The sequence below is a fragment of the Enhydra lutris genome, unplaced genomic scaffold (assembly GCF_002288905.1).
Source record: "Enhydra lutris kenyoni isolate GAN:26980312 unplaced genomic scaffold, ASM228890v2 scaffoldscaffold15, whole genome shotgun sequence".
Taxonomy (NCBI): Eukaryota; Metazoa; Chordata; class Mammalia; order Carnivora; family Mustelidae; genus Enhydra; species Enhydra lutris.
This window is the reverse complement of record NW_019154099.1, coordinates 57,395,170-57,416,791: the sequence shown is the minus strand read 5'-3', so window position 1 is coordinate 57,416,791 and position 21,622 is coordinate 57,395,170.

Genomic DNA, 21,622 nt, shown 5'->3' with positions numbered 1-21,622 from the left:
TGTTGAATGAATGATTGGCAATAATATTACTGATAGTGTTGTGCAGAAAGGGAAAATGCCCCTGGGTATTTCCTTCTTTCCACAAAGTAAATAAATAATGAAAGAATGGCAACACCGATATATGTGAGGAGAAAGTAGTAGAAATAAATAGAGACCAAGGTAGTTGTCAGCTGAGTTGTTCCTTCTCTCCTCAATGCAGTCCTCGTGCCTGGCTAAGTGCCAGCTTGGTTGCTGAGGTCCTTCTGTGGAAACACACCCAGTACCTGAAAAGCCTCAAATTTAGTTCAGGGGTGCCACACTCAGTCTCCAAAGGGAAACTGAGGAAGGCTCCTTGCGGAAAATAACATTTGACCTGGACCCTGAAGAATGGTCCTGAAAAAAATGCGTGTTGAAGACTACCTTTGATCAATGTGTGTATTATTTGGTGACTGGATTACCTTCTGTTAGGCTGTGAGTGGTGGTGGTGGGAACCAGAGAGGAACAGTTTGAGGAGAAAGGGAAGTTGAAGACAGAACGATGGTCTCTGAAGCATTCACACCCTTGTGTGTGGACCATGGCCTGCAGGCACTGGCCAGTTAGAGGATTGTTGTTGACGTGTGTCTCTCACTGGACTTGGAATTGTGTACTCCCTGCCTCTCCATGCATGCTCCGGGCTTTAGCAGGAGACTTGGCACACACTAGGTGCTTGCTTGGTGGGTTCTTCATGACAATAAACCGAAACCCTTGCTCATATTTCTTGGCAGAACAAGCTAGGTAAATTCCCCCAAATAAGCCAAACTCCCATAAATCCTGGCTTCCTGCATAGGAGGTCCCTTTACCCTTTCTTCCCATCTTTTGCTTACTTTCAGGTTCCCATGTTTCTTTCTGCAGCATACAAAAACCTTCCATCTGATATATTTGATTTTATTTGAATATGAACTTTACACAGCATTACCCTTGAGGGATCTTAGTACTACTGGGTAATCTCAGGCTGGGTTCTGTTAGAGGAATTGCAAGCATCCGGGTGTGGGACGTGAAGGTACAAGGTGAGGGGCTTGAAGCTGTTTCATCACTGCAGGTTGTATGGGCTCCGGGGATGATCTGCTCAGGGCAGGCAGGTGCTCCTGGCAGGTGTGGCCTTCACTGAGTGCAAGCTTCAATCCCCACATCGACTTCACTGCTGCTCTTCTGGGCCGGGACCACCCGCTCCTCTCTGCTGGCTCCCCTCACCCCAACCCCTCACCCCTGGACCCTCCACAAGACTCATTCCACCTCCTCTCTCTCTATGTGCTGTTGTCTCCCACCAGCCCTGTCTTCACTTTATCAGACACTTCTTACTGCCTTCCCATCTTTGATCTAACAAAACAGTAACTGCCTGTTTGGAAGACCAAAACTGAGTTAAGCAATGCTTCGCTTTAATTTTTTTTTTAATATAAAGTTTGTATGCATTTTATTAAACTCTCTGAAGCCAGCAATGTTTACATTATTTAAGATTTTCATAAAACCTCTGATCTTGGTTCAGGTTTTCCTCCTCAAGATACATTCAATTTCACCCTAGTGTTTTGCTCGACTTGTCCCGTTTGATGTTATCTGCAGGAATCCCATGAGTCTGGGGCTGCTGGAGATGGTTCACTGCCAGGGGTGAGCTTCATGTTCGCTAGCTATGCTTCCTGGTAAGTAACAGAAGATGTGGCTTTTGAATTGAAATGAAAAACAGGATAACATGCCACCCTCACAGCTTCACCTTCATGGAATTCCCAACAAACGTGATTCAGGCGCACGTGAACACCTCCATTTCAAGGCAGAAGCAGCATCTGTGGGCACTTTCATGCTGTGTCAACAGGGAGTGTGGGTGGAAAGTGCAGCCCTTACCTAGAAAACGTAATGCAGTCCTAAGCTACTGTATGCACGGGAAGCTTGAAATGTGTTTCTGATATGGTTTTGCTGGAGCTGTAAGCTCATGTTCTCATTTGCTGCAGCACGGGAAGAAATACGGCTGGACGTGGGATGACACACAGAGTCAGGATTACAAGGGCTAAAAACGGCAGCTGGAGCTTGAAAGACTCCAGTCCCTCCAGCCCGGGCTCTGGATTTGCATCCTGCTCTGCACATGGGCAGCAGGTTCCATCTTAACTGTGGCCACGTGGCACTCAGTTTCTTGGATCTGGGTATGTCATTGGGGGAGGGTGCTGTGGAGCAGGCTGTGAACTGTGTTTTTGGACACTGGGAGTTTAGTTCAGTCAGAGCTCCTGCCAATGGAAATGCTCACCTGCCCACCAACATGTGTGAGAAGACCTGCTTCCTTGTGTGGCTGCCGTGGGGGACCGTGAAGGGCACAGCACAAGTAAGCAGCCGTTGAAGAATCGTCCACGTGACTGAAACGCAGATAAGAATATTTCCTTCTTTTTCAAATCATCCTTTCAAAGCCATCCATCGGGAAGAGTAAACACTGAAGAACCTCACAACTGACAGCTGCGTCCCGTAGGCAGGAAAGTTTAGCAGAGGAGACAGAATTTGAAAGTAGCAGCAGTTAATTGTGCCTACAAACTAGTAGACTGGTAAGTGCTTCTAGAACCCTTTACCTGCCCTTGCCATTATGATGCTGTAGAACCGTCATGCAATGGGCAGCCACGGCCTCTGTCCCCAGGGAATTTACAATCCAGTTTGAGATTTTAGCTTTGGAGATTTGAGATTTAGCTTTGGCAGAGCATGATGTTAAGGCCGGAAACCATTTGAGGGCCCAGTTATTCATGCGACGCGGTGCTTTGGGGAACAGTATCTAGGCATTGAGGGTGGACTAAGGGAACAATGAACTTGAAAGTCGTATTTACTTTCCTCTATTGAAGGCTTGTCAAGGGTGGTTAAAAAAAAAAAAAAAAAAAAGCCTTATCTGTATTTTAGGTGGCTAGGGTGGTTCCCTGAGGAGTGTTGCTTAATGTTCCTTGACTCTTGTTAATCATTTACCCTCAGAATAGTCCTCTGAAGAGTTAGGCATTTATATGCATGTCTGTATACACAACATTTTCCAATAACACGAGCCCCAATTCAAATAAACACCAATTTTCCAAAAATACACTTCACAGAAGACTCTATAGAGTTCTCTCTACCAAAGTTCTACCACTGAGGAACCGAAACACCAGGGCTGCTATCGTGACTACACAGCGTACCACCTGATTTTTAGTGCAATTTGGGACATCCAGAGCTCCATGGTCGTGACAATCTGGAAAGGTTTTTCTTAAACTCAGTGTCATACTTGCTTTTTGTGCCAACTCCGCACTTTAGGTATGAAGCTCTTCTCTGGCTTCTGGTAAGTTCTAGACTAGTTGAGGTACCTGGAATCAAGACAGAGAGCTGTAGGACTACGTAGTGTCAGTTCAATAGCAATATCCCGTGGAAGCAATCAAAGCAGCAGTTGTCAAAGGACTGATTGGACGTTCCTGTTTTTTTTGTCTAATGTTTGGAAGTAGCACTGACCATTTTTAAGCTGAGTATGTCTCTAGAGGACTTGTGTTTGAAGGGATATAGCAAGAGGAGCTATGAAACTTCTTGTTAACAAGGGCGTTGAGACAGTAAGTAACTGAGAGGGAAAAAGAGAGAACTGTTACTATATATGTTTACCTAACTCCTGAAGAGCATCGTGCTTGCTATGTAGGATGGTGCAACTGGAGCCATAGGATGAGGTTTTTGGCATGAGATGAAGAAGCTGAAGTTCAAAAATGATTATGGCATTGAGGCGCCTGGGAGGCTCAGTGGGTTAAGCTGCTGCCTTCGGCTCAGGCCACGATCCCAGGGTCCTGGGATCGAGTCCTGCATCAGGCTCTCTGCCCAGCAGGGAGCCTGCTTCTCCTCCCACCCTCTCTGCCCACCTCTCTGCCTACTTGTGATCTCTGTCTGTCAAATAAATAAATAACATCTTTAAAAAAAAATGATTACGTCATTTATGTAGTTTCACATGACAGGAAGACAGTTGAGCAAAGGCTGAGAACAGAAGTAGAATTCGTCCTTTGACTCCCAGTCTAGGCACTTTCCACTCTTCACTGGGGTGGTCCAGATGCTGACCTTACCTATCAGGAGATGGGGCATTTGAATAGGTAGGGGTATATGTGTGTCATCTGCATGCCCTCACATATAAAAGAATTTCAATACAAAGTCTTGTTTCAAACATTAAAAAAAAAAAAAAAATGAAATCTGGAACAGCAGGAATAACTATGGCACGTGTTTTGGGTTCTGAGTCCCCTAACTCTTCATTAACTTTTCAGGTCAACTTTAATGAGGAATGCCAATGCTCAGGTCTTAATTTATAATTAAATAAGTGAAAGCAGTTATGCTACCTCTGTGTCCCTTTCTGCTAAAGTACATGATTCCTAAACTTGTGTTTTTTTTGTTTTTTTGTTTTTTTTAGGACTCCACCCCTACCTTATTGTTGGGGAATGAATTGTATTGAATTTGTTAAGTTGATGGTGGGCTTTGAAATCCAGGCAAACTTGTATTGTGAGCAGAGTCATGAAGAAATAAAAGCATTTTAACTAGAAGATTAATCTGGTAAGAATGTACTCTGACGAATGGCTACATATGAATCATCACATATTGCATAAAGCAAAAGCTATTTTAGGAAGTGAACTTTAAAGTCAGTTATAAGGATTGGAAATATGGTGCTTTAGGAGTATGTGTGGATTTCTACTTCTACAAAACACAGATTTGGTCTGGTGGGATTAATGACAAGGAAAGTCCTATGACCTAACAGACCATACTAAAGCAAGGGGGAGATGCATGGCTAGAGCCTCTGAAATGGTGTTGAAGGGAAAAGTCAGAAGGTTAGGTCAGTGGAAGGAGCTAATATATGATCTTAGAGAAGTGGGTTATGAAAAGAGAGAAATTATGCAAATAGAATTTTGGAGGTATAGGGCACCCAGAGGAGATGGCCAAGGATATCTTAAAGAATGTGGGTTTCAAGGCCGAGGGCAACAGCAGGCCCAGGGAAGATGCAGTCGAATTAGACTTCAAGAACATACTCCATGTGGATTCTACAGAGCAGCCTAACACCTTAGTCCTAAGAATGTGTAGCTCTAAACATCAAGGAGGCCCTATTGCAATGCTGATACCCCCTCCCCACTGCATATATGCACAGAATGGAAATAGTATTTCCAAATTGCATTAGTAATTCCATCTTCATCTTGTGTGTGAAGAGGTTATAGAACCTGGGATATGAAATGCATCCAACAAGAAGGTAAACTTCTTAAGAATACATCATTACTGTGTTTATTTACTATAATCCTCCACTCCATATGTCTCTCCCCTTCCTTTTGAAAAGAGACTCGGCACGCTGATTGTCTTCCTCCTATTCACTTTAAATGGTGGCCAAATTCTGCGAGTCCTATTCAAAGAGGGAGGAAGAAGATCTAGAAGTTCTTCCCCACTGGTGAGTCACCAATTTCCAGGGGTTCCTCTCCCTTATCAAAGATAGTAATATTATCAGTCTTGATGTGTGCTTTGTAAAGAAGTGAATATAATATTGATTTGGAGGTTTATCTTTTTAAAGTGGGCTATTTCAGAACCTCTGTTGCTGGGTCCTACGTGGTGGTGACCAGATGGATATCGTAAGGAACCAAGCTCACAGGTCAATGCTGCTAATATGCATTAGATGATACTAGTCATTCTGCCTATGTTATTGTTTTTAAACATTGATGGTCAAATACAACAAGTATGGAAGTGTACAAAATGACACTAATTCTGCAAATTTGCCTGAAGATGAATTGATGAGCAGGTCAATAATTAGCATTCATCTAATCCAAATTCTTATGCAGCTTCTCAGGATGGCTCCAGCTCTTCAAAAACAAATGTTGAAAAGGGAAATGTAGTAATGATTATATCCAAATTGTCTTTTCATTTGTTGAGAATAAAGACTTTCCATGTCCTCAATGTATTATTTTTAGAAAGGAGCTCGCAAAGAGCAGCCTGAAGACTCCCATTCCCTAATTTAGAAACAACACACAAAAACTATAAAAATATACTCCTTTTTTTTCAGAAAAAGGATTATAAGCATCAGTTTATGAAAGCATATTTGATGTTATAATTATAGTTAAATTTCAGTCTATTATTTAAAATACATGCATGTGCACGCCTTCCGTACCCAACCAAAAATGATACAATATGCAATTTTTATTTGTTGAAAATGCATTATTTTTATTTAATTATTTAACAGTAAATGGAAGCACTGCCATTGTTAGGTAAAAGAAGATAAAGTTTTTCTTTAAATGTTATGAACACTATTGCATGGCACTTAAATATATGCTATAATATTGAATAATTTACTGACTTATTTTTAAGTTGATGTTGTATATTTTGTCACATACTATACCAAAGATCACTTTGTTAAAGGTTCAAGAGTAAAGCTATAACATATCAACATAAATCTGTTGAATTCAGATCAATAGAACTCTTGAGACATACTAAAATAAATATAAGAAGACAGACATTCCAATTACTAATAATGTTTGTCATGTACCTAGTCTTTGGTTAATGGAGTAAGAAGCAAAACAGAGCAGAGGTTACTCCTGCAGAAACCTCCCAGGAAACCAGAAGTAACCAACTTATAAAGTTGTTGGAAGGATTGCCTCTATGTGTTTTGCCTTTCTGAACTTGGGAGGGAAATGGGTCAGGAAAGGTTCCCTATCCCTGAATAATCTGTGGAAGTCTTTCCACTGTGCACCTATGCTACTCAGGCCTTTAATGAATCCCAGTCAGTGCTGACTGGGTTTTCACTCACTGCCAAACATTGGGCTAGTTAGTGGATAATAACAAGGTAAAAAAATGAAAACATCCCCTGTCCTAGCCTCTGTTCTAGCATGAACTGATGTGCCTTTCCCATAATTGAAGGCAGAATGATTTTCATTCATTCATCGTACAAACACTAGGGGAACCATAATGGCTCAGGCACTGTACTCGGCACAGTTAGGATAGTGAGAGGTAATGTAATGATAATAATAACAGAACTGCAGTGGCACCTAATACTTGTCTTTACTGAATGTCAGGTATGGTGCTGAGTGTCTTACATACATCCATCATTTCATTTAAGCTCATGGAGCAAGTGTTTATTGAATTTCCACTTTAGGGATGAGGACACTGACCAATATGATCCCCACTTCCATAAAGTATAGTCTCGTGGGCAAGCTAGAAAGTGAATAATAGTAATAAGTAATGTTGTGAGGCAGAGGATGAAAAGCACTCTCAGGGGCATCTCCTATATAAAGATGCTGTCAAATTACCATAAGTATACAAAAGAAAGAGAATTTACTAATTTATTAGTTTATAACTTAAATACCTATTTTGACATATCAAAAGACTAGAAATGATCTAATGATTGGTTCAAAGGACTTCACTGTATCACATTGGAAGAGATTTCCATTTTAATTCAATGAAAAAATGTTGCCCAACAAAATGCAAGCATTAATCTAGGGGGCAGTCTAATTAATCAAGGGTGTCAATGACTTTATGTAGTAGAAACTAGATACAATCATAAGAAAATGAATGTAATAATCTTACAAGACATTGTTTCAGTGGTTTATTTGGTCAGCATCATCTGGATACACTGTGACTATTAAAATGAGTTAGGATTATTACAGAGCCTAACACTGTGCTTGGCGCACAGTAGGCACTCAGCCAGTATTTGTGCTCTCACTTGGGTCCATCTGCTGGGTCTACCATAAGAGAAGACCACAGGCTGTGGGACTTAAACAATGGAAATGTATTCTCTCGCAATTCCAGAAGCTGAAGATCCAGGAGATGAAGGTGTCCACAGAGTGGTTTTCCCTGAAGCCTCTCTCTGAGGCTCTCAGATGGCCACCTTCTCCTGTGTCTTCATACGAGCTCCCTTTCTCTGCATTCATGTATCCCCAGTGTCTCAGTATGTGTACATTTTTTTTTTTAATAAGGACATCAGTCAGATTTGGATTAGGACCCATCCTTAAGACATATTTTAAACCTTAATTGTCTCCTTGGAGTTCCTATCTCCAAATGCATTCACATTTTAGAATAGGGCTTCATTGTAGGAATTTGGGGGGAACACAATTCAATCCATAACATTACCCATTCCATTTTCCTGCTCAATAGTCAGCTTTCCCTGTTTGATTTGCAACTTCCTTTAGAGGTTGAGGCCTCATCAGTCATTCCTTTATTAATTCAGTGACGCTATACTGTCTCCTATGTGTAGGGTAATGTACTAGACCCAAGAAAACAGAACTGTAAAGAGCCTCCCTAGCACTGGAAGCCTACAAGACAGACAGAGGAGCTCAGCAAGGCCACCTGGCTAAACTGGAGTATCAGCAAAAGCTGGGGGAGCCTGAGCCAACACACATGCTGGGGACAGGGATTACCCATCTCCCAAGGTGAGCAGTGTGCTGTGATCCCGGAACTGCCACCGGCCAGTGTCAGCAGGTGGACTACACAGTGTTGGAGATAGGTCGTCCTGAAGTATTTTAGATAGGAGGTGAGAGAATGTCTTTAGGATGTCTCCATGTACAATCTCCACAGAGAAAACTGAAGAAGCCACCTTGGGAAAGTGTGATTTTCAAAACTAAGCCAGAAGAAGCATTTTCTTACGCACACTTGCACATTATCTGGAGAGAGCATGATGCTGCCATCACTGGGCTCCTTCCCAGCTATTTCGTGACATTCGACACTGAGCATGTTCAATGAATATGTTCATTGAAATAATTTTCAGGGAAGACTCTTTGGAAACTTTGACTTTTTATAAACAGTTTTGACTAAGAACAAGGAATTTGATGTAGAGAGTGAGGCAGAAGAAGGTATCACATGCAGAAGACAGAGAAAGGATAATGGGATCTCTACACATTACCACTGAACAGGTGGTTAGTGATACCTTTTTTGCCTTTATGTATTGAAGAATATCATTTGATGGCAGTCATCAAAAGTACGGTTGTCTTTCCAGAGAGAAACCAGAGTAAGGAACATGTGCTTCTATTGTCCCATGATAGTGGGCTCAGGAGTCAGTCTAGAGAACACTGTGACATGGCTTTCTTTGGAAACTTGGACTCAGCAGATGTCCATTTGTGAGTATTTTAGATGGAAATTTGTAAGAAAGAATATCTTTGAGATGTCTCCACATATGATCTCACAGAGAAATCTAAAGACGTTGCCTTGGGAAAACGTGATGTTCAAAACTAAACCATAATAAACACACACAGACACTCCAACTATTTCTGTGGGACCTGCCCATCCTCAACAGAGATTTTCAGGACAAACGGCACCCCACTGTGGAAGGACCTAGGCCAGGGCCAAGCCTCTTTAGCCCCAAACCTCTGAGAGTTAGGATATCAAGGCATGAGGTTATGACTGATTTGAATAAGACACAGTATGCTTTTCTAATATGTAATGTTATCCTGTCTGAAACCAGATCCAGTATAATTTAGAAATTTCAATACCCATATTGTCTCGTCCATTTAAAACCTAAAGACATGAGAACCATAGTTAGCAAGTAACCAATTTAGAGACTTTAACAACTCAAGAGAGAATAGGCATTTTCATCACCATGAGAAGATTTATAGTCATTACTGATGACTGAGATAAGAAAGTGCTCTCAAATATGAGAACGGAGTGATTTGGAATTCATTCTTTTCAATGCCTCCGGTCTTATTTTCAAAGTTCCCATTAGGAACATATACCTGTCCTTTTGTAGTCTCTAAAAATTACTGAGCTACAGTTTGAGGAAAGTAAATGCTTAGTTTCATTGTTTCTGTCATTCAGCGGTGAACTTGAACAATTGATGTGTTGTTATATTTTAGGAAAAAAAGTTATTTACATTACTAAGTTTTAATTAGAATGAACACAAAAGTTACTTAAAAATTGGTAAGGGACCAAGTTAGTTTTGCATTAAGCTTGAGTGATGAAACTATGCCTTGTAAGTCCCTCTGTATCGCCGAAATGCTGAAATGCTATTTTCTTTCTCAGGCTGATTGAACGAAGCTTCAGCTGAGGGGCTAGAGACATGGAAAACAGTTCTCATGACTCTTCTAGAGGTAGCACCTGAAGCTGTAGAGTAGCTCTTTATTAACTCATGTTTTGATCCTTGCCTATCCTAAGGTTAAGGAATAACATAACTGTGTATTCTGCCAGTATAAATGTGAGTTTCTGATCCTTGGCATTGCTGAGATGGTGACCTGGATAACTGTTGTGGACAGCTACGCTGTGTCTTGTGGGGTACAGAGTGGCATCTCTGGTCTGTAGGCACTTGGTACCCAGGAGAACCTCCCCTCAGTTATGACATCTGCAGACATTTGCCAAATGTTCCCTGAGAAGAGGGAGCAGAATCACTGTCCTTTGAGAACCACTGCTCTGACTAGGGGAAACATTACATTTAAGTAATTAGCCCCCTCATTCTACCTAAGCATTAAAAACTCAAAGTCATAGCATAAGCTAAAATTTCATCTTGAATTGGCCAAAAATACCAATATGTCTAAGCTAATTTGTGTTAAGATTCAGGTGGGCCCTTTTTTCAAGCCCAGAACTTTTCTCCTGTCTGCCTGAGAGAATGAACTGTCAGTACAGAACCGTAGGGATGGAGCCACAGCTTGTTCTGGATCTTATTAATCCCCGAGCTGTATACATTTAAAAGCTGCTTTCTGACATAAAAATCCTCTGCGAGGCTGTGCTCCCTGAATTTCCTCTGACACTACAGAGCGACATTTTGGTATTTGGTTATAAGGGGCTCCCATGCTCTTACTTAATCTTGTTACTGGTTTCACAGGCATTTTCCCTTCTTACCTGGGATGCTGCTGGCTACAAATTATTGTGTCATTGTTCTGCCAAAAGCATCACCCAAAAGGGATTTTCCAAGCAAACCCATATCACAATGTAGACAAGATTATCATAATTTGAGAGCTGGCTTCTTCAAGGCCTCCGGGGTCTTTGTGTCAAATCTTTGTTTTTTGAGTGAAACCAGCGTGAAGTGGAATTGAGAAATGCATGAGTAATTGGTATCCCCACAAAAAGTGTTGGCTTGTGAAGGTTTCACGCCAAGCTGGGAGTGTGGAGGTAGATTTAAAGCAAACGCTGGTCTATCGATCTTAGAAACATTTAGTTCAGTAACTTCAAATGCTGGTGATGAAACAGGCACTGAGTTACTAAAAAATAGTTCAGAAAAAAGGTGTGTTCAAGGGAGAGAAAAGGAAGAAAGAAAAAAAAAAAAAAAACAGGCCAAGCAAGAAAGACAATATCAGTCCAGGGATATCCCATTCAAAACACTGAAATAATATAATCATCTCTTATGAGAAAATGAAATTCACTTTATAAGCTCAGGTGAACAAAACATGAGAAAGTGAGTTATTCCTCACTCCAGGGGAATTTGAGAACAGGGCCTGACAAATTTTTGTTGTTGTTGTTGTTGTTGTTTTTAAGAATTTGACCTCGTGTCCAACGAAGAAATTGAAGTGCCTTTTTAAATTAAAAGGATGAGAAAAGTGTAGGCACCTGAGCGTTTGCTATATAAGAAGACCATGGAAAATAGGAAATAAAGACCATTTCCCTGATGAAAAATGATCTGCAAAGAACAAGGCTGGCTATGTTAAGGAGATTAATGGAGGATCTCAAAAAGCTTGGGGAAAAGCTACAGAAGATCCCCAAAGATGTGTCAGAGTTACTTGACAAGGTATCACAGGAGTCTGCAGTACGTGATAGAACAGGAAAACAAGACACACACACAAAATCCCCTTCTAAGACCTAATCACTCAACTACTCTACATGTCATATCAATCCTCTTAACTATTAAGAGTCACTGCACAGCAAAATCCTCCAGACATAGAAAATGAGATTATACCTATTTGACGATGCCAAGAATAGAGCAAAATTACCCAAGTACCCCTACTACCTCTGCAGCCTAGGAAAGACAAAGTGATCTCCAGTAATGGCTCTTGAGTCGTGCTTTAGTGGTTGTACAAACAGAACATTTGTACCTTCTGGCTGATGCACGAGGATGGTGCAGGCATGTGTGCGTGCACGTGGGTGTGAGTGCGTGTCTGGGGGCGGAGGGATGGCGGTAGTGAAGCAAACTTGTAACTTGTAACGTACAAGTTTAGATGGTACCACGAGCCCAGATTAGACTGAAGATTTTCAGTGAGTTGCTAAGAAAACATGAAAGAGTCATACTGATGCAGAGAACTCACAATTTCTCTCAACAGGGGCACTTCGCAGTTTTCCTTCTAAATGAGAAAGAAATAAAAAGAAGAGAGCTGTTATTAGCAAGGAGAAACAATTATCAACTTGGAGCAATTTTAATACTGTACCGAAAAACAGTATCAGAAGGATGTTCCCAACAACTGAGACAAGCTTTTCCCCCCAGGGCACAATGCCAGTGAAGCCGGAGTGGCAGTCCCCATTATCATGAAGTGTAGTGAGTTCTGCTAGCTCTTCCCAAGTCAAATGCAGACAGGGAGAACATGACCTTGGTTGCTCCCTATGTTACTGCCATTTGCAAAAGAATCATTACATCACAGCTGTAAAAGTGCTTACAAAGTGTTGGCCGATTTCTGCCAGGGATGCATAAATACCGCTTTGAGTTGCCTGGTGGGTATTCTTTAGCTCTATGAACTTGAAACTGGCTGTTTTTAGGGCAACTGAACTTCAAGACCAAACGCAGGACTCCTGGGTGTAAACAGAGTTTCCATCCAAACACTGCCAGTGACCCACGAGCTCAACATTGTCGGGGTGTGGAAATTGGAGGACACAACCTATCGCGAGTCATGTTCCTGACACCTTTTTAATGGGGCTGAGTCTAGTGACAGCAAAGGAAAACAGTTAGGGAATGTGACCACAGCCCTGCTCATATTAAGTAATGTCAAATCCAGGGACACGATTTTCTTCTGTTTCATTGTTTTAGAGATGGGTTATTATGGTTTCTCCTTTTAAAATTCACATCTGGAGAGATTAACAAGAAGTTCTCTGTTTGAGGAGTTCCTAACACCCAACACAAGTTACAGGACTGGACTGGCATTGCCCCAGGAACTCTAAAGAAAGGCAGTATTTAGAGGATGCCTCCTCTAGCTTTAAAGAAAGAGAAAGTATATGTAAATTGGGAAAACAATACCAGGACATGGCTTCATGTGTCTTGCATGACTACTTTAACACGGTCTTTAGAAGAAATGCAGGTGACAGCTATGGACATCCACCCAGCTGTCCTTCTTCCCAGATGCTCCACACAGGTCAGGCCCCAGCTCCCTTCATTTCTGTAGCCGCTGGAGTGTACTGTCAAGGTAGGATCATCACCACCCTCCAGGGGCCGAAACCCAAGGCTGTTCTTGACTTCTTGGCAACAGTTCACAAAGTTGACTTCCCCTTTTTTGCATTGTTCTCTCCTTCTTCTCTTTTGTGATGCCCTTCCCCTTGATTTTCTCCTATTGCTATGAAAATTTCCTCCTCCTCTCACTCACTGTCTCAGTCTCCCTTCTGCAGACCTTTGAGAGCCATGTGGCCTGGGAGCACACCTTGGTTTTCCTCTCTCATTACTTTAGACATGTTCCTGGTTGAAGCTCATTCATACCCAGGGCTTCAACTGCCCCTGGATACATATGACTCTGGTCTGTGTCTCTTCCTCTCTTCATGTGAAGGTCCTGTGGGCACCTCCAGCATGGCAGGTCCATAACTGGGCTCACAGTCTGCATTTCCACACCTGCTACTTATCTAATGCTCATATCCTCTTGCAGGAACCTCAGCCATGCTGGCCTTTTTCTCTGTTTCTCACTCCTTCTTACCACTGTCTCCAAGTGCTGGGGGCCTGACGTCTAGTGTTGCTGGGATTCATCCATTCCTTTTTATTCCTGCTTGTCACATGGATGACTGCGATACATCCCTCTTAAGACCGCTACGAGTTTTCTTCCTATTCCTCCCTCATTAAAAAGAAGTTCTAGAGAGAGAAGATACAACCAGAGACATAACCTGAAGTGATCTCTAGCAAAAGTCAAAATATTTAAGCTTTATATTAGCGTAAGTTTATTTGAATTCCACCTTCTTCTCCATGCCTTCCATTCTAGATACGCTGGAGACAGTGTTTAAACTCCGCGCGGCGAGAAAGCCTGAGTATTTTGTGAAGGTGCTTCCCATGACCGGTGGTTTCATGACCCTCAGCCCAGGACCACCCAGCCTTCATCAGAAGCGTAGTCCAACTACTCTTCTTGCCCCTACTTTCCACCACCACCATTTTCTTCACAGTCCTGCTAGGGAGGTTTCTAAACTGCGTATCCGATCATTGTCTCATCCTCCTGATCACAAGCCTTGGTGGCTCTTGCTCCTTCTCGAGATGTGCTCTGACTCCTTTGCTCGGTGCATGGGGGTCCTCCAGCCTATGTTTCCACCTTGTACCACCTCCCCTCTTCACTCCAACCATGTGAAGATCTTTTGTGTTTCTGTATCGTGCGAGTTCATCCTTCATGCCTGTGTCATCAACGTGGTATGCTCGCCCCTCCTGCTTTTTGTCCTTCTGGTTTCTACTGGTCATTCAGCTTCATTTGAAGTGTCACCAGCCATGGACACTTCTATGCCACTATTTTTCCATGGCATCTTTGCACTTTTATTGTTTGATTGCAGGTTTCTGTCCACATGTTACTATAAGCTTATTGGAGCTTAAGGAACCACATTTCGTTATACTTTCCATTGGAGTTTCTGAAACAGCAGATGCTCAATCTGTATTTTTCAAAAGAACAAGAAAGAAAAAGAGGGAAGGATGGTGAGAGGGAGGAAGGGACAAATCCTGCCTTCCTGTCTCTCTTCTTTTCCAGTCCCACTGTCTTGCCTGTAGCTAGAGAACATGTCTACCCTTGAAACTGATTACTTAATTAATTTACAAAATGCTTTGTTGAACACTTATCTTAAGTCAGGCATCGTATTGTGTGATGAAGATAAATAAGATCATCTCTGCTCAGAAGTGGTTCTACCACTTCCTTCCAGTGTGATCTTGGGTCAGTTAATAAATTCCCCTGTCTCAGTTCCCTTATTTCTAAATGGGTATAGTAACGATGCCCTCCCATAGGGTTGCCATAAGAATTAGGTACATATATAACTGCTCATGGATATTTCTTAGAACAAGTGTCCCCAGATAACTGTCTTCTCCTCTCTGTATCAGTCTTCCATTCCTGAACTTGAGGATATGCTAAGGAACTGGGGATGGTGTAGGGGGTTAAAGAAATCCATGTCTTCCCATCGCAGAAGCCATGCTCATCTGTATATGAATCCCCCTCTGCTACTCACTAACTGCGAGTGGGAATTGGGGCAAGTTACTCAATGACTCTTTTTAAATTTCCTTTTCTTCAAGATGGGGAGAATGATAGCATATATCTCATGGGATTTTTCAGAGAAATAAGTTGGTGCTTGCATTAATATGAACAACAGGACAGGGTCATAACAGGCACTTGGTAAGAGTGAATATTACTACCCATCCAACTACCTGCAGGTTTCTCACCAGATGTGACTCATCATTTTTATTATTTATTATTATTATTTTTAATTATATATCCTATTCCTTCTCCACATGGCAGCAGCCCTACCCCATGACCTTCTCCTGGTTCTCTATTTTCTGTGTTTAGTGTCATTGCTCTCTCAATTCACTGGTTTGTTTATTTCTCTAAATCACGTTATAGGGCCAGAATGAAGACATGCTGTGAAGGGAATTAATTATTATCACCTGTAACTCATCCAGTAGTTTCTACATGAAACCTCTGTGATGATCATTGTAGTTCTTCTACAAGGGGACTTCTGGATCAGTAACCTCCTTTTCCTAGGCAGGCAGGGGGTTGTGGGGGGAGGCTGGCTGTCTTTGTGCCTTCACTCAACTGGAGGTATGGGGGCAGATGCTTGAAGTGCTGTGTGTTCGGTGGTATAATAGGGGGATTATAAGGCATGGCATCGGGGCAGAGGACAGACAGCAGCTCTGCATGTAGGGTCAGGGAGACTCCAAAGAGGAAATGACCTTTGCCCTTGGCCTCCATTACAACCTATCGGAAAAGAGTTTACAGTGCTGATTGGTATTGATAAAATTAAAGGAAAAGGAAAAAGCAGAGAACTCCCAGTCAGTCTGAATCATCTGACTCAGGCCAGATGTAGATCACTTGTGCCTCTGAAGGAATCTTAACAACTTAGGTCAAAGGTTCACTGTTGATGACTCAAATGGGTGCGATACCAAAAAAAGATAATCCCACTAGACCCATGGTTCCCAGGCTCTTAGAAGGCAAAATGCTTTTTTAATGCCTTTTCTTCTAGAATTTTCCATGTAACAGGAAATATACTTTTAGAATCAATCAATTAAATAAATGGTTAAGAACAAGAATTGCCATGAATTCAATATCAATTGTATGGGAATTTGCATTTTTCTTCAGTGAGAATTTGCATTTTGAATCGAAGCATACATTTGAAAAGTAGTAATACATACATGAGCAAAGCCTATTGTTTTCTTTTTCAGTTTATATGGATTCTTAGAAATCTTGCAATAACTTCAAAGTCCCCTGGGGCCCCTTTCCTATACTTCAGGGCCCATTGATCTAGATTTTAATTAGAAAGTTTCCATTGAGAGATATATTACAGAAGTTTACAATCCATAAGAATTGTACAATTTTAGTATTATAAAATATTTACTAATTTTATAGACAGGTTACTTGTTTCACAATCAACAGAAAAAATAAGATGAATTAATTGATAACTAGATTTAGAGTGATAACCGATTTGATAAATTAGAATTACAGGCATAATTTGCCCCCTTCTTAAGAGCATGTCAGTGCTATATGTCCCCACTAGCGATCATGGTTCTATAAATCAGGAACGAATCTCCCACCGTCTTCTGAATTTTCTTGAATTTCTGTCTCTTGCAACAAGGTCAGCACAGATGATAGATGACACGTGAGGGGAATTGCTCCGCAGGTCAGCACGGCCTGAGTGATCTGTTAGGTGTGGGATGTATAAATCAAATGGGACAGTTCTGGAATGTCTGAAAATCTGGGCCACGTGTAGCCTAGGAGGTATTTTTGAAAGCTGACTGCTGTATAAACTGATCCAGCCAAAAACTCAAGGGATGTGGTTGGGGTTGGAGGTGGGCAGAGAAACATCCTACAACTTACAGAAATGAACCACTCTCTGAGAAGAGTTACCCTAGCTTTAACTATGTCCATGGCTCCCGTGCCTTCTGCTCATCTCTGCACCCCCCTGGTCTCCCAGGAGGTCAGTTGGATGCTAAGCCCAGTCAGACCCAAATCTCCAGAAGCAGGGCTGCCACAGAAATGGATCAGAAATGGAGCCTAGGTGGCTCAGTTGGTTGAACACCCAACTCTTGATTTTGACTCAGGTCATGATCTCAGGGTCCTGAGATGGAGCCCTGTGTTGGGCTCTGTGCAGAGGCTGCTTGAGATTCTCTCTCTTCCTCTGCCTCTCTCTCTCTCTGTCTCTCAAAAGAAAAAAAAAAAAAAGGAAATAAGAAAAGAAAAGGAATGAATCATCATCAGGGAGTGTCTCAGCAAATGGGGTGAAAGGGCGGTGTGATGACATGGCTCTTGGCATTTCTTATTGGTGGAGGCTCACCAGTAGTGAAATAGAATGGAAAGAACATGTGCTCTGCTGTCATCGAGACCTGAGTTCATAATCCACTTTTACGATTTATTAGCTTTGCCTTTGGTGGCTATTACGGAGTGTTTCTGGACCTCCGCTTCCTCATCTCTAAAGTAGAGCCATTGCCTTTTATGCAGGCTGGGGTGTGGGTTGATTGCGATCAGACATACCAAGTGCCAGGAAAAGCCTTATAGAGCTGGCTTAGAGCAGAAAGGGGTTGCAACTTCTTCCGAAGCTTCTCGAGTCATTTGCATGTTATAGTGCAGCTTCCTTCTCTTTGAACCACGTGTGTATGTCCCCCTGGGTGGTGAAGGCTGCAGAGGAAAAGAATTGTCTACCAAGGGAGCACAGCATCCGTCTTCCCCTCCTCAGGGGTGTAGCTGCTCTAAAAATCACTCCTATCTGTGCAGGTGCTCTTGGTGTAAAGCTGTGCTCCAGTATTTGACGTGAGCCTCCCATATTTCCTCAATCTTCTCCTTTGAAATAACCTCCACATTTTTTACACTGTCTCCCAGCATAGGCTGAGCAGTGGGGAATGGGAAGACCTTAGCTCTGTTGACAGCTCAAAAGGACAGAGAGCATTAAAAGATTAAGGCAAGGGTTCTCGGGCAAGACTGCTCCAGTTGGAGCTCAGCTCTCCCACCTGTTATCTGCATGGTCTTGTGCAAACAACTTGGGCAAACAGCTAAATCTTCCTGCTTCTCTGCTCCTTCCTCTTAAAAATGAGGAGCATAATTATGCTATCAACCTCCTAGGCTTTTCACAAGAATCAATAGAATCATAGATATGAAGGGCTTGGAACAGAGCTCAATTCATGTAGGGCATTAGAATTAGCAATGACGTGGGTATGGTTTAAGAGTTGTCAGCTAAGAAACAGGACCTGCAGATAATGTAGCAGTAGCGAGGCAGTGGGTATGTGAAAGGGTATCTATCATTAGAATTAATATAAAGAGTCCAACTGCAGGCTGCAGCTGCTTTAAAAGTCTGGTGTCATGTGGGAAGTGACTTCCATGCATTGGCAGCCTCAGGAAATTGATCCTACGAGGGTCACAGAGCAGAAAACAAAACAGAACTCAGAGATCAATTTAACTTCCCACACACCATGGTTTATTAATCTGTTTAAAACAGGCTGCTAGGGGGCACCTGGGTGGCTCAGTGGGTTAAAGCCTCTGCCTTCGGCTCAGGTCATGATCTCAGGGTCCTGGGATGGAGCCCTGCATCGGGCTCTCTGCTCGGCAGGCAGTCTGCTTCCCCCTCTCTCTCTGCCTGCCTCTCTGCCTGTTTGTGATCTTTATCAAATAAATAAAATCTTTAAAAAACAAAACAAAAACAAAAAAAAACAAAAACCAGGCAGCTAGACTTGAGGGGAGGGACACATGGGGTGGGCTGACAGGATAACCAAAGTGTTCTACCTAGAATGTGGGGCATGTGATGGTAACGCGTTCCATCTCTCTACCTCCTCAGTCTTTCCTGCGGACGGGGTGATTGAGATGAGAGCAAGATACCCCGGGTCAACGACAGACACTTGTTCTTTTGGAGAGACACAGGGATAATGGCTGTAGATTGTCAAAGAGCCTGTTGAATAACCATAACCATGGGTCTTGTCAGTATTTCTGGGGTTGGACGCTCTGGGGACAGAATGGGTTGTCACCAAAGGGTGGCTGACCTAAGACCTCATGAATACTGAGAGCTCATGTGCATTTGGTCTATCTTGAATACATAAATGTCTTGTACATCCAGTGTGTCATGTTTCATCCATAGGTAGAACGTCTTGACTACTTAGCACTCTGATGGCTTCTGTGTATGTAGTGCCTCAGGCATCTCAGGATCTCCATCCTCCCACTCCTTCATATCTAGGTTAATGTTTTTATTCTGTTCACTCACTGCTTGTGGGGATCACCCATCCCATTTATTTTCCTGTTCCTGTTACAGGAAGGAGTTACCAAACAGTACCAACAGCGGTGGGTAGGTAGAGCTTTCCTACTGGGTGGCAGGCTTAAGGGACTATTTAAAATGCATGTTTTGCATCCTTGACAAATGGCCTCTGAGCAGATCTGGGGGTCACTCATAGAGGTCCTGAAATCGGAATTGTCTAAAGACAGACCAGTCCAACATGCTACATGCAGCTCAGCACGTGACAGGCTCACTATGAAAGTTTGCCAAATTAATGCATGTTTTAACTTTGCAAGCATGAGTGAATGATCCTAAATGGTGTTTCTATGGCGATTTGTAATTTGCAGTAGGACTTCATATGAAATGCCCCTTTTCATTTTCACAAAAATGCTGGGAGGCAGGTAGAACAGGATTTACGATGTCTGCTTGACAGATGGAGAACTAAAGTCCTGAAACGTAACTGGCTTAAAGTTACAACAGCCAACCCCAGATGGAATAGATTCTAGATCTCAGATGTTCTGATTCCTTGAGTTCTTTGGGCCACGAGTCGTCCCCTTTTTCTCTATGACCCCAGCCACAGAGCAGGGGCTGTGCCCTCCCCAACGGGACCGGTAGGATCTCATGGCTTCCAGGTAAACCATGACCAGTAGCTGTGAAAGTTTAGCACAGTTGTGGGACTCTGGTAAACAAAAGAGCCTGCTCCTTGCATTACCTGATTATTTGACTAATTTAAAAATACATATACCTGTTATATCCATTATCACTAGTCTGTAAACATTTGTTGGAGCATGTGCAATACTGAACTTTATCTCTTAAGAGTGACCTGTATTTATAGCAGTAAAGCTTTGAAAAATAAGTTTATCAACTGAGAAGGGTTTTGGAAACAGTTTCGTTTTTTTCAACTTGCTATTTGGAAGGTTCTACAGTAATCTGAGACTTAGAACAATATTGCCAAATGGGTGCCAGCCATATTTAAGCCTTCCAGAATCCTCACTGCTTAGATATTTTGGATAATAGAAGCACTTGGCTGCTCTCAGAGCCAGATTCACTCCGTGTAACCCCCAAGGGAATTCATTCATACAGGATGTAAACTGGCCATCAGCACCCCAGGAGGCCAGTGAGCTAAGCCGTACTTGTTCATAACCCTCCACACACCCTAAGATAATAATGAAATTACTTGTAGAGAATGAGTTTGTGGTCCTTGTGCCTCAGAGAAGATACTAAAAAAGGACAAGAATGAGCGGGTATAGCTAGGTATTTATTCTCTGTGGCTCTCAAGGCAACGCTTTAAGAGATAGACCTGTGTCAGTATTGAGCCGACCGGCATACAGATGACCCTCCCCAGCCTACCCGTGGCCACTGACTGCCTCCATTCAGACTGGCTTCTGTGGTGGATCCCAAAACTGCAGAGGATTTGTTTTCCCTTGAAGTCGCCAGCTGTGGTCATTGAGTACAGTTGTGAGGAGGCTGCTCTGAATTTAGTTTGGATTTCTCTAATTTTAGTCGCATTAAAGAGCCCCAGGAAGGGATTTGTAATGGGTTACAACATCCTTTGATTTTTTGGCCAGTGAGTGTCACACAGCTGTGTGTATGCATTTATATGTCGAAGGGGGTGTGTGTGTGTGTGTGCGTGTGTGCACACGCACACCCGCAGGCACACACAAAAGGAAGGGAGAGAGGAAAAGGAGCAGAGAGAAAGCAGTGGCGTTATTATCTGCCGTTTTGATCACTTACAGAACCCACGACAGCGTCAGAGCTTTTTAATAAAACTAACAGTGAAATTTTAAGTAATGAAAAGAAAATAAATATACATATACAATGATTACAGACATGCTGAATTTTTTCTCTATGAAATTCAATGCCACCAAGAATATTAAAAAAATCATAATGTATTAATGTATTAACCAAATAATGAAAATATGGTGGAAAACTTTTTTCTCCAAGAAAGTTTGTGCTATTTTGAATTATTCTGAACAATCTAGTTTTCAGATCTTTTTTTTTAAGATTTTTATTTATTTATTTGACACAGATAGAGAGATCACAAGTGGGCAGAGAGGCAGGCAGAGAGAGAAGGGGAAGCAGGCTCCCCGCTGAGCAGAGATCCCGATGCAGGGCTTGATCCCAGGACCCTGAGATCATGACCTGAGCCGAAGGC